The sequence below is a fragment of the Rhipicephalus sanguineus genome, chromosome 7 (assembly GCF_013339695.2).
Source record: "Rhipicephalus sanguineus isolate Rsan-2018 chromosome 7, BIME_Rsan_1.4, whole genome shotgun sequence".
Taxonomy (NCBI): domain Eukaryota; kingdom Metazoa; phylum Arthropoda; class Arachnida; order Ixodida; family Ixodidae; genus Rhipicephalus; species Rhipicephalus sanguineus.
This window is the reverse complement of record NC_051182.1, coordinates 81,594,928-81,606,602: the sequence shown is the minus strand read 5'-3', so window position 1 is coordinate 81,606,602 and position 11,675 is coordinate 81,594,928. Positions and strand designations below refer to the sequence as shown.

At 45.5% G+C, this 11,675-nt stretch overlaps 1 long non-coding RNA gene across 1 annotated transcript; it reads right to left on the bottom strand.

The window, feature by feature from the left end:
- Positions 1 to 347: 347 nt before the first annotated feature.
- LOC119400753 (uncharacterized) lies at positions 348 to 10,927 on the bottom strand. The gene is made up of 3 exons (XR_007416730.1): positions 10,863 to 10,927; positions 9,604 to 9,689; positions 348 to 3,686 (listed from the first exon to the last, which is right to left on the bottom strand). It is a non-coding gene; the product is annotated as an uncharacterized LOC119400753 (long non-coding RNA).
- Between the last annotated feature and the right edge of the window lie 748 nt (positions 10,928 to 11,675).

Sequence of the window (11,675 nt, the reverse complement as noted above, 5' to 3'; positions counted from 1 at the left end):
AACTCGATGAAACAACTGAACCATATAGACTCAGCAACAATAATGTCTCACATTACCGGCCGCTGTGTGTCACAACTATACAATACGAGGGATTCTTCCGCGGTTTGTTTCTTCATCTCCATCAAACTACGTAAGCAACATATTTCCAAGGGCCTCTGTTCAATGCACTTTTCAAAAAATCATCGCACTGACTTGCGACGATTGTGCATGGCCAGTGGGTACTCCGTTAAAGTCAGTACTAAGGGCCTAAGCAAGCCTGAGACATCACCCGCTGTGGTGTCGTATACGCACAACAGCAGTAAAAAAAGTGTGCACAAATATCAACACGCAGCGCGTACGCGTTTACTGAATAGCTGTCGCGCTGGAGACTGCCGGACTGAGGCCCCTGGTGAGGTTTTTCTCACTGAAATTCCTTGCAGTTTTCATTTTGTCCGCGGCCAAGCATTCTACAGGCTTTCTGCGTGAGTTGAGTAGTAAGATCGCATGGTCCTCCTCCCCCGCCAGTCATTGGCCACTGAAATAAAGAACAGGGGCGGGAACGATCGGCACATGTTTATGTTTGTAGATCATGAACAGCATAAATGCTAGCACTCTTCCTAATGTACTGCTATCAAAACACATGCTCATTTCGGGCCACTTATTTTTTTATTCCTATCCTTCGAACCGGTTTTCGTTCCCACCACGAAATAGAGTTTGGAGATTTGCGTTTACTTCATAAATATAAAGCTCTTAATTGTGGTATGAGTGAGAGTGCTGGCAAATTTTTCTTTCTACCCTTTAAGTTTCTTAAATGTTCTTCTCATGTTCACGAATGTTTATTAAAGTTACACCTGCGAACACATATATTAGTTTGGTAATTATTTGTCTTGATTTCCGGATTACCACAACTATTGCACGCTCTTTTACTTTTATTGATATACTGCTGTCCGTTCTAGCCATGACATGTCACTGATAATTGTTCGTGCAGATGGCACATATCTATTATGGCTTCACATATTTTACTTGCGCCAGTGCGCACGCGTGTATGTCTATTGCCGCGTTTTCTTTATCATATCGCGGTTCCTGTTCACACAAGCGCGTTTATCAATCGCTTGTCAGCCAGCGAAAGTGCGGTGGTACGTCACTGTGTGTCTGCGTAACTTCAATGAAGGACAGTCCCACGGCCGAAACGGTGTATTTTCCGTCAGAGCACAATTCCCAGTTTCGGCTGTGAGCAGTCATCCACACTTGTGCCATGTCAACAAGTACAAGCGTTAAGAAAATGTTTTGTATGTGAAGCTTATCATACGTCATGTCGGTAGTGTAGTACAAACCTACATGCGGCCTCTCGCCGGCTGAGCGCTGCATCTCTAGCAAGGAAGCCTCGCTCCCTATTGCATACAAAATGACGTTACGTTGCTCCAAAAGGTTAACGTAAGGTGCCTACTTGCGCTGTTATTCTATGCTTTCTATGTGTTCGTATGTCGTTATCAAACGGGTCTTCGATGTGCTCACCGCTGCATCAGCCGAAATGGCAAAACTTTGGTAGCGTTATTCACAATCGCGCGCTCTTTCTATACTGACCAATAGCCATGTGGTGTCGAAAAGTGCAATGGTGCCCAAGCATACAAAACATTATTGTGAACAACGCACACGAACCAAGGGAAATGTAAATGGTAGCGAAGCTTCCATAGAAGCCCATACGTTCAGAAAATGGCGGCTCATCAGCTGCTCATGGGGCTTAGCGCCATCTGTGGGAGGAGGGAACACTTCCGGCGGAACAAAAAATAAAGCAGATGTGATGCAATATCCGGGAAAAAATTGACGTTATTTTGTTGTCACTAGTATCACTAGCGCGAAATTTTACATCAAAACATTTTTCTTAGGCCCCTGATCGCTAAGGACTCGCGCTACGGCGAGCCGGCAACCCTTTGGCGAGTGCGCTTGAAGCCAACGCTAGCTAAACTAATATCGACCCGTGACTAAACAGCGGTGTTTAAGTGTACCGCCGTTCAATTTGCCTTGGCTTTACTAGGAAAACTTATTCTTGGAGCTTTTACTCTGCGTTCGTGTCGTCTTCCATAGGGTGAATAAAGTAGGCAGCAGCGTACCTCTCAGGTTTGCAACGTTGCTGATGTTCTTCGCACATGCGCAGGGGACTTAAAGAGCGCATTGCATGTGTACTTCAGTTCTAATGAGAAGAAATGACTCCTGGTCACTCCAAAATAATGATATTTCAGTTTTATTCAATGGTCACAATAATGCAATTTCATCACACCCTACACAATGCGCAACAAATGTCGTAATAAGTACAAAAAGTGCGTACACTACATGCATTATGTTTTGCCTTAAGTTCCGATAAATTAACCATACGTGTAACGTGTCAAGACATGCGAATTGTAGCGCGACAGATAACTTAGCGATCTGCTCACCGATAGCAGGAAAGAAAGTAGGCACCGCGTGTTCACGAAGGAAACCGGGCAGCAGGAATACTGATACATGAAATCCAGCGAGCACACTTACTCCGAACCGTTGCCCCGGTGTCTTATCTAGAAGAGAGGGCTCGCCAGGCATACGCGTGTTGCTATTGCATCCTTGGAACACCACATCGTTTCCGCGAGTACCGAGGAAAGCGTTCGGCGTGAAATGTTAGCCGTGTCGCGCCGTTGCCCGTTGAACACCGCAGCCAACACGTTCACCAACGATGAAACGGACCTCGCAACTTCGCCAACTCCAAAATGAAATTCTCACCACAATAATTCACAGAACGCATGCAAGTGTGAAACACCAGAACACGTGAGGGGGCGTGTCGTTGCAGACGAGTTTACGAGCGCGCCTTTCGATGCACCGCAAGGGCTGCACTGAATAACAATGACGTGCGCCTCTCTTCAGGGGGCGCTAAGAAAAAGGTTTTTCGTAATAATTAAACACTATCCTACATTTTTGGCACGTTGCACCTACATAATATTGTTCACGAAAGAAATGTAATTTGTAAAACATCAAGATTGCTTCGCCCTTGAATAAAACTTGGTTTTTCGGTATTAGTGTTTGTTCCCTCCAAATATAGTCGCGCTTCAATCGCAGCACCCATAATTCCCCTTGCTGGTGTCGTTGGCAATAGATTCTGAACCGCTTTTCGCCGAAGCTTCGCGACCTATTTGAATCGACCTTGAACGAACACGCACGGGCCCTTAGGTTTCACCGTGCCCACAGAGAATGTCACAAATCTTATCCACATCGGCAGTTGTCTTACCGCGAAGAGGCATTCCATGTTAGCCTTTTCGAGCACGGAAGCAAGAATTCACATGAACTACACAAGCAGGCTGGCTTGCTAGGAATATGGCACTATTGGATTGCTAGGGCAATGGCACTACTTCTTTACCTGCGCTCTGCGAGCACCTTTACGCATGCAAAGCCTGGCACTGTGTCGCTGTAGTACATACATACACACATACGTACGTACGTACATACATAGATACATACATACATACATACATACATACATACATACATACATACATACATACATACATACATACATACATACATACATACATACATACATACATACATACATACATACATACCTCGGTCAGTTACCTGCAGGCGAGCCCAAGCATGGAAGCGGGATCCAGTGCCGCATGCAGATTGGTTGGAGACCATGCGGCAGGCATTACCAAAGCCTACCCGGCAAGCGAACACCCTCCCTAAAATGAAACATATGCGACCACGGAATAATTTTAGTTCTAACATATACGGTTGAAACTTCCAGGATAAGAAAAAAAAACGCTGGGGAAACAAGGATCAAGCAGCGCGCAATGGATCAAAAAGTGGTAGGCGTAACATTAATATATAGGAAAGCACTAGAGAGGGTCGGGCAACCAACGGGTGTAAGTGGTATTCGCAATGCCCATAGACTGTCGCGCCACCGAGCGGAATTCAGGAACGTCCTCTCGAGGAGGGTTAGTAGACGACAAAATGGCGGCACTATGCAGTCGCTCCCTTGTTCGGCTATGCTGGCCTCAGTGTTAACGCGTTGTCAAGAAAGGAACACTACGACTTTGCATGTTCCCTGCATCAGTGAACAAACCGGGCCCTCCGTGACACGAGAAATCTGATTCGTTCTTGCGAGACGCGAAGTTTTCGTGAAAATACGTGGCAACTCGCGCTTTCAATGCTAGCCCACAGTGTACACATACTACAGCTTCGCGAGGCTTTCTGTAGCCACGTAGGTAAGTTAAATGTTATCGTCTGACATATTCAGTTGAAGCTCACCCTGTTTTACTTGCATATATAATTGGTCCGTGTTTCTTGTAGTGCACGAGTCCCATAACACTGCACGCGGGAGGGAGGTCGCGCGGGCTCGCGATGTGCTCATGTATAACTGAGCGATCTCAAGTTGGCGATACATTAAAATAGGGCCTCAATCCTTTGTCAGCAAAGCGCTGTTACGAATCGTGCGAGCGACGTTTCAATCATTCGAGAACGCGTCTGCTCGATGCCTTTCGTGGAGCGAATGCTTTCCATCCACGCCGTCCTTCGCCAGTGTGTTGGGTTTCATAGCCACCGCTGCGCCGCTTGTTTTTGTACGTTTGTTGATAGGTGGCAGCACACTGCAAGCGATTTGCTTGTTGACCGGTCTGAGAGCAAAGCGTTCTCCGCGCCCAGACGTCCAGACGTCTGTCTAATTGTAAACGTGGTGACGCGGAGTGGTCGAAGTCGTTCAGCGGAGGAAATTCTTCAGATTGCTTTCAGCAGTGATGTTGAAAGAAACCGTATTGACGACGAGGATTTTTCACTGGACGTAGAAGACTGTGAAGGCACCGAGAGTGACAGCGTCGGTGAACGATCAGCTGCTAACTCACGAGGAGCGAGTTCAACTTCACGTCCCCCCGTGCGTTAATGTTCTTTCACGCTCGTAAGTCACTTTGATTGTATTTAATGTATAATATCCTTGAGCGAGATCAAAATAAAAGCATAGCTCCTCTTGTACATTGCATGTATCACAATTATTGTGGATATTATGGAGCGCCGCATGCCGCCAACACGCTCGAGCTCGACCAACGAAGCGAAATGGTTAGAGCGATGGAACGTGCAGTCACGGCCACAATCCACGCCTCTCGGCGAACTTCTTCGACGTTGCGAAAAGCATACGTGTTTATTCTTTTCGATATTCATGTTTCGATCGTGCTGATCGAACCTGCAACATGCGAGTGAAGTACACACGGCTAGAGTCTCAGCATGGCTGTGACACAAGCGCTACTGAATGGCATGTCAAATGCTTGTGTTCCGTTGAAGACGTAACTCCGCGTTTTCGACTGCGCAAGTAATGACGACGGGGTATTATCACAGAACACTTTTATGTTTGCAAGCCATCATCACGCGCAGCAGCGATGGCGCTACTCGCTGGCGGCCTACTACTGCGGCAAAACCATCAGGCAGGCTCGGTACGTACTACCTCGGAGTGCCGTTCAGCTCATACGTCAATTCTAGTTCATACAGGTTTATGTAGCACGCACAGGATTTCGCAAAGCATCGTTATGCACGGTAACGGAGCTGAAATATAACCTTTCACTTCGCAGCAAATAATTAGGTGGCGAGTACTTAGCACTTTCCATGGTTTGGGAAAGTATTTTAATCTCATATCCATTTCAGCGCAGCTCATGACTTCATCCGGTGAAAGTGGCACGGTCCGTACGTCCGCACGTCCTATCTGTTCCTATGCTAACAAATGGGTTGACCCTCCTCCTGGCACCATCTTGAAAAGCACGGCGCGCCACCTATAGTTCGTGGGCATTGCGAATTCTACAGTCAAAGCCACATATCCTTTTGATGTAGATGTATATCCTGTACTGTTGGCTCACACCCACTCTGGGGTATTGGCCAAGAATCGGGTAGCTTAGAAAAAATATTTAAAAACAAGAAATCAGAATAATTTCTTATTTTGTATATCAAAAACATTTTTTACAAGTTAATTTCGCGAGCGTAATAATTTAAAAAAAAGGAAAAAGGCGGGTGAAACTAATTTTCATCAAACAACAAATACATAAATATACAAAAGAATCTTGCTGTATTTTGCTTTTGTTTAACTATGGAACTTTGGAACTGTGGTTATTGTGTAAATCTCTTTGATTGTTCTATGAAATCTTGCATGGCCTCGCCTACTTTCCCGCTGCTATGCCCAATGTTAAGTGCAACTAGATATAGTAGATTTGAGGTTGTCAACTCTAATCCCATGGTGCGTAACGGCGTTTCTAGAGATGTCTTTCATAATGTAGAAAACTTCCGAGTCCCCGCTATGGGGAATTGTCCAATATATTGGACAACTCATTGTCATCTGCTCCGACCCCAGCACCCACTCTTTGCCGTTGAAAACAGTTTTTTTTTAGTTTGTTCAACGTCTACTAGCGCCCTTTGTCAAGTGTGGGCAAAATCAGTGCAGTGGCGTGCCTGGAATACTAGTCCAAAACGGCAGCGGTCAGCAGTGTCGTGTTCTGCGGCCGCACTCGTCAAACTACGTAATTTGGCTTGCATTTCTGAATTGTTTGTTTGCTTGCTGATAATTTTTAGATACCTTTAAATACGTCATTTTCGCCGTGGTATTTGGTCCTGATGTTCAATATATTGGACATTTCACCGCAATACAAGCCCCCACTTTTGCTAAGCTAACCATTAACATTTTTTACTTATCTGGTCTATTCGAGCTATACTCGACTTTCTGAAAAAATTCGTGCACCTAATTTTAACCCGGGACTCAGGAGGATATATCCAACTCACAAAGAATCGTGATATATTTCGATATATCATATAATTCAGTATAAGCTTCTAATGAATTGACCGCATTTTCGTTGCGGATATTAGTGCGCAAGCTGGCATCACAAAGCTGCTGAACTATATTACAAGAAGTGGGCTCCCCAACAAGGTGTAAGCTTCCCTTTTGTTGTCATTTTTCCGCATATTGTAGTAAGGGGTGAGTGCTATATTCTGGCCCGGATTATACTAGTCAAAATACGGCACCAATGCCTCAGCGTCTTCGTACCCAGATGCGCGTAGTCTTAGTGCGCCGGGGGCCTCTAGTCTGCCTTGGCCTGAATGTTGGCCTTGTTATTCGATGTTGTGCTTTACGCGCTTGTTGGGATGTTGTACGTAGCGGCGACGGCATACTTATTTTCTCCACGTTCGAGTATGTCGATTATTGCTCCCTTTGTGGAGAACACCAGGTTCTTCGTTTTCGAGGCAGTCATCGCGATGACAAGTGAACACAATTTGCGGAGAAGCGAACGACGGCCCCGGCGACCGCGCAAAACGGAACGATGCCCGCAGTGACGAGGGCTCTTCAGCGAAATTACTTGAAGACAATGGATAGTTTTTACTCGCTCCCCGCGGTCCACTCCTAATCACACCGCTCCCTGTCCCAAATAAATGCGGGAAAGCCTGCTTCCGCGATAAAAAGTTATTTTGTCGCGATCGAATGCCCATTTCTTGAGGCGTTTCCCGATGACGTCGGTATGAAGTGCGCAGGCTATTTTAACTGCAAAGCTGTTGTTAGTCGACTCTTCGCCGTTCCCATTACCCAGCTCGGCGGAGTGAATGGGCCGATGCTGAAGAGGTGAGTAGAGGCGTAAGGAGGAGGCGGCCAATTAGAGGCCGCGCTGAGTGCAAGGAGAAGAGGCGGTAACCAATGCGAGGCCGCGCAAGAGGAGAGGAAGGGGCGAGTGCTAAGCGATGTACATGCAGCACGAATGCGATAAAAGCAGAAGACGCAAGAATGTGCCAGCGGAACGTACATATTTGGCAGCAAGAATTTTCATAATTTTCATCAACTAAGTTCTCGCCCCCTCTCTCTAAATTATTTGGGCAGTGGCTCTATATTTGCGAGTTCATCCAACAAGTCGAAAGGTTAGATAAGTGACCTGCGAGACTGTAAAAGCAATTGTGTATGGGGGCGGAAAGCGCAATGCCCGCTACTGCGTCTGTCGTAAGTTAAGAGATCATAGCAAACGAAAAAAAAAACAGAATAGACGTTAAAGAGTAAATATTCAGTGGGTCAATTAAACACACAACAAGAGAACATAAAAAAATCAAATTAATACTGCTTCGTAGTGAAACAAAATACGCCCTGTTTTCACCTAGACATTCATGGAACTGAATATTTGCAGCACATCATTACGCGTTTCTGCCGAGTTGCATGAATAGGAAATGGCAAATGTGCCACTCCTTGCTGAGAAACTATACAACAGTAAAAGCTCGCTAATTCGACGCTTTAAAATTCGGGAAATGGAATACTTCCGACGTGTTCTCTGGTCCCGACAAGCTTGTCCATTGTTTGATAGCATCAAACTCTGGTTAATTCGGCCATGTTCAGCCGCAACCCACTTAATTTGGACATACCTTGGATTGCGGAGAGCGTGAAGCGTGGGAAATGTGCGAGGGAAAGAAGCGAAAACTGCCTTTGCGGGCGGCCCAAACGGCCGCCGGCTTCCAGAAGGGCATGGTTGCCATCTAATGGCGTTGCTGCTACGTAATAACGTACAGGTTCAAAGCACGCTTCTGATTAAGACGCAAGGTTCTTTCACCGCTTTCGCTTTGTGAACGTATTTGCAAATGACAAAAAAATTCGGCTTTTGCACTGCTCAATAGAAAATAATGATTGGATTTACGTACTCCTCAGCGAAATGAAAGTGCAATGATGTAATTGACATTTATTTATTGTTTTCTGGATACTTTCGATGATTGACCGTTCCGTTAATTGAGACAGTTAATCCGGTCCCGTGAAATGCGTATTACCGAGCGTTTACTATGTACGTATCTGAATATAGCCCCGTTCATATGTCAGTCAAAGGTAAACCAAGACGATTTAGTGCATCCTTACTTCTCCTCCTGGGAGCTTTAAGATGTGTGACCATTAGGTTACGAGTTGCTTATTACAAGGAAAGCTGTTATGAGATAACGAAAGCGGCCGATTTTGGTGCAGTCCGCCACCTCCACCGGTGTACGTAGACCCTATCGCGCGAAGTGAGAGACAAATATCTGAATCGAGCGTGATTCGAACCCGAGGGCATCTGCGTGGAAGGCGAGCATTCAACCCAAGAGCCGCACCAGTGCTCTAAAGTCATTCCGTGAAAGACCCTATACAGGCGTTACATCAGGCAAAGAATCACGTTAAAGATGCATCGTCGCGTTCTGGAAGAGTAAAATAACAGCCATGCATCACATAATGCGAATTGCGGAACGAGTGGGTGGTTTAATGCTTCCCACCCATTGCAGACGGCTCAGCCATAAATCTTCATCGTTATCAGCCATAGCATTCAATAAAGTTCACACAAGTCCTTACAGATGTGCTGTCGGCACCTCTCTTTTTCCGTAGAATGACAAATAATGGCACCGTGCGTACTTAATTTACTTCGCAAAAATTATGACGATATATGCCATAGTGGCTACCTTGCAGTGTTTTTGTAATAGGTTGCCTGAAAGAGTTGAGAACAGGCTCTAGAAAGGCAGCTCTTCTAACTTTCGCTATGAATGTTCTGCGCATTACGCGCAGGCCTGGCGTAATTTTTAAGCATGAAATGCTGGACACTGCAGAATAGAGGTTCTAAAATTGCTTAGCGCAAGACAACTTACCTACACCACTCTTCAAAATGGGAAATCCGCAGGCAGGAGACATGTTTTGGGGTCTGCAAAAATGTGGCGCTCTGGATAAGGTATCCCTGGAAGGATCAGTGAAAAGCATGCCAAACTGACTTGTGTCATTATTCAGTACTAAAGAAGACATTCAACTACTACACCATAGTCATAATTTATAAATTTATTACTCCGCGATCAGTGTATACGTTGGCTAGAAATATGAGCGCGAAAACGCTCGGCAGCGCAGGAAAGGACACAAATGCCCTTTTGTCCACAGGATAGCTATAGAACACACGCACGATGCTCACTCCTCGGTATATTACATATGGACACCAGAAAACACAGGGTAAAATGGAGTGCACAATTCCAGCAAAAATTCTACCGTCGTGCTCCGCATCCTAAAAACAATGATGTGGGTTGCTTCTCTCTGATTAGCACTTGTTCCGTAAGCAAGGAAGAAAGGCACTGGTGTTGAGTTATAGTGAGCATTAATCCAAGGAAGTTGGCATTGAAAATGCCGAGTTTATTCGAACAATCAGGGCGACTCAAGACTGCTACTGTATTTGCAGTATAAACCTGGCAAATGTCGTGCCGTTCGCAGAACCGTGCACTGAGTTTCATGCATAAATGTAACGCATAAGTGTTGAAGCGTGACAGCCGAAACTCATGGGTTTTTCGGTCTACTAGCTGCACCATCTGGTATAAGATGAAAGCAAGCGCCTTTGTTATGAACTATCACAGAATTCAGTTGTTGTGTGACACCAACTGCCCCCATCTTAACTGCTAAAAGTGCCGTCTATCATGCAAGTCGACAATCTCCTTTGAACGGGCGAGCACTTCACGTACTCGCGAAAGACGTGCGTAAAATGCCTCTGAAAAAATTACACTGCCTTATTCACACAATAGAAATGCGGAATTCCTTGGCTGGTCTCCTTGATGCGGCAACTGAGGCAGCTAAATTCTTTCGCCTTTGTTTTTAGTTATATAATTAAATTTATAGCAAGAATGTACAATGTATTCCAGCTGAAATTAACCAGTATTCAAAAAGATCCCGAAGAGCCTTAGGACGACTTGATTGCTTAAGTGGGACATTGTCACTTACAAACTTCATTAAAACGAACCTGGACCAAACTTTCAAATTCAAATTGTGCAGCCGATTGCGAAACGTCCCACTTGATTGCTTTAAACATTCTTTCTATACAGCACTAGTGTTTTTATGTTTTCTACAGATGCCCGCGAAGCACAAAAAACAGTACCTCTTGACTTGTCCGCTTGCGCCGTGATTTCAGTGCTCCCTAACGTTTCGCGTTCACATGAACATAGCTTTTGCTCGTGTGTGGTGCGACTTAAAAGGTGGCAGAGCAACCAACCGCGCTGTGGCTGCGCGATGACGCAGCTGTTGCCTTGGCAGCACAGGCGATAACAGCTGCGTCCTCTTTATGGAGGCGTGTATCGCAAATCCATCGCCTGCTTCGTTGCGCTGTCGCTTCCTAACAAGTGGGACAGCGGGCCAAATTCTACTTTCGCATTTGCGCGGAACGGCAACCACGGCGCGTAACAGGCATGCCACGTGGCAGCTAGTTGTTTCACGCTTCGCGTAAACCTGCAATCAGCGTAAAATCAATAATTATAGCGTTCTATACAGAACACTAGAAACTGTCTAATCGGATGTTTTGCAAATCGGTCCAAAGCTGTGCAATAAAAATTTTTTTTCCAAACCTCTTTCCTTGACAAGTGGATTACTTATCCTCGCCTAGTTATTCAGCTTAACCAAACACAAAAAAGGGCGACATGTTCCATGTATTCATCAGCAACGTACATTTGGTTGTGTTGTCTTAGAGTGCGACAGCAGATAAATATCTGTAACAAGCGTCGAAAGCTCGGCGAGTTGGTAAGGTTTCATCTTCTAGCAAACTGCGCAGCAGACGGGACACAAAGAACTCTGTCTGTCCCTTTCGTTCCTTCTTTTTGTCCCTTCTGCTGCGCAGTTTGCTAGAAGATAAATATCTGCTGGTTAAAACAAGCCGGCGCTACCTTTTTCTATGTCATGATGAACTGCATGGTGCACT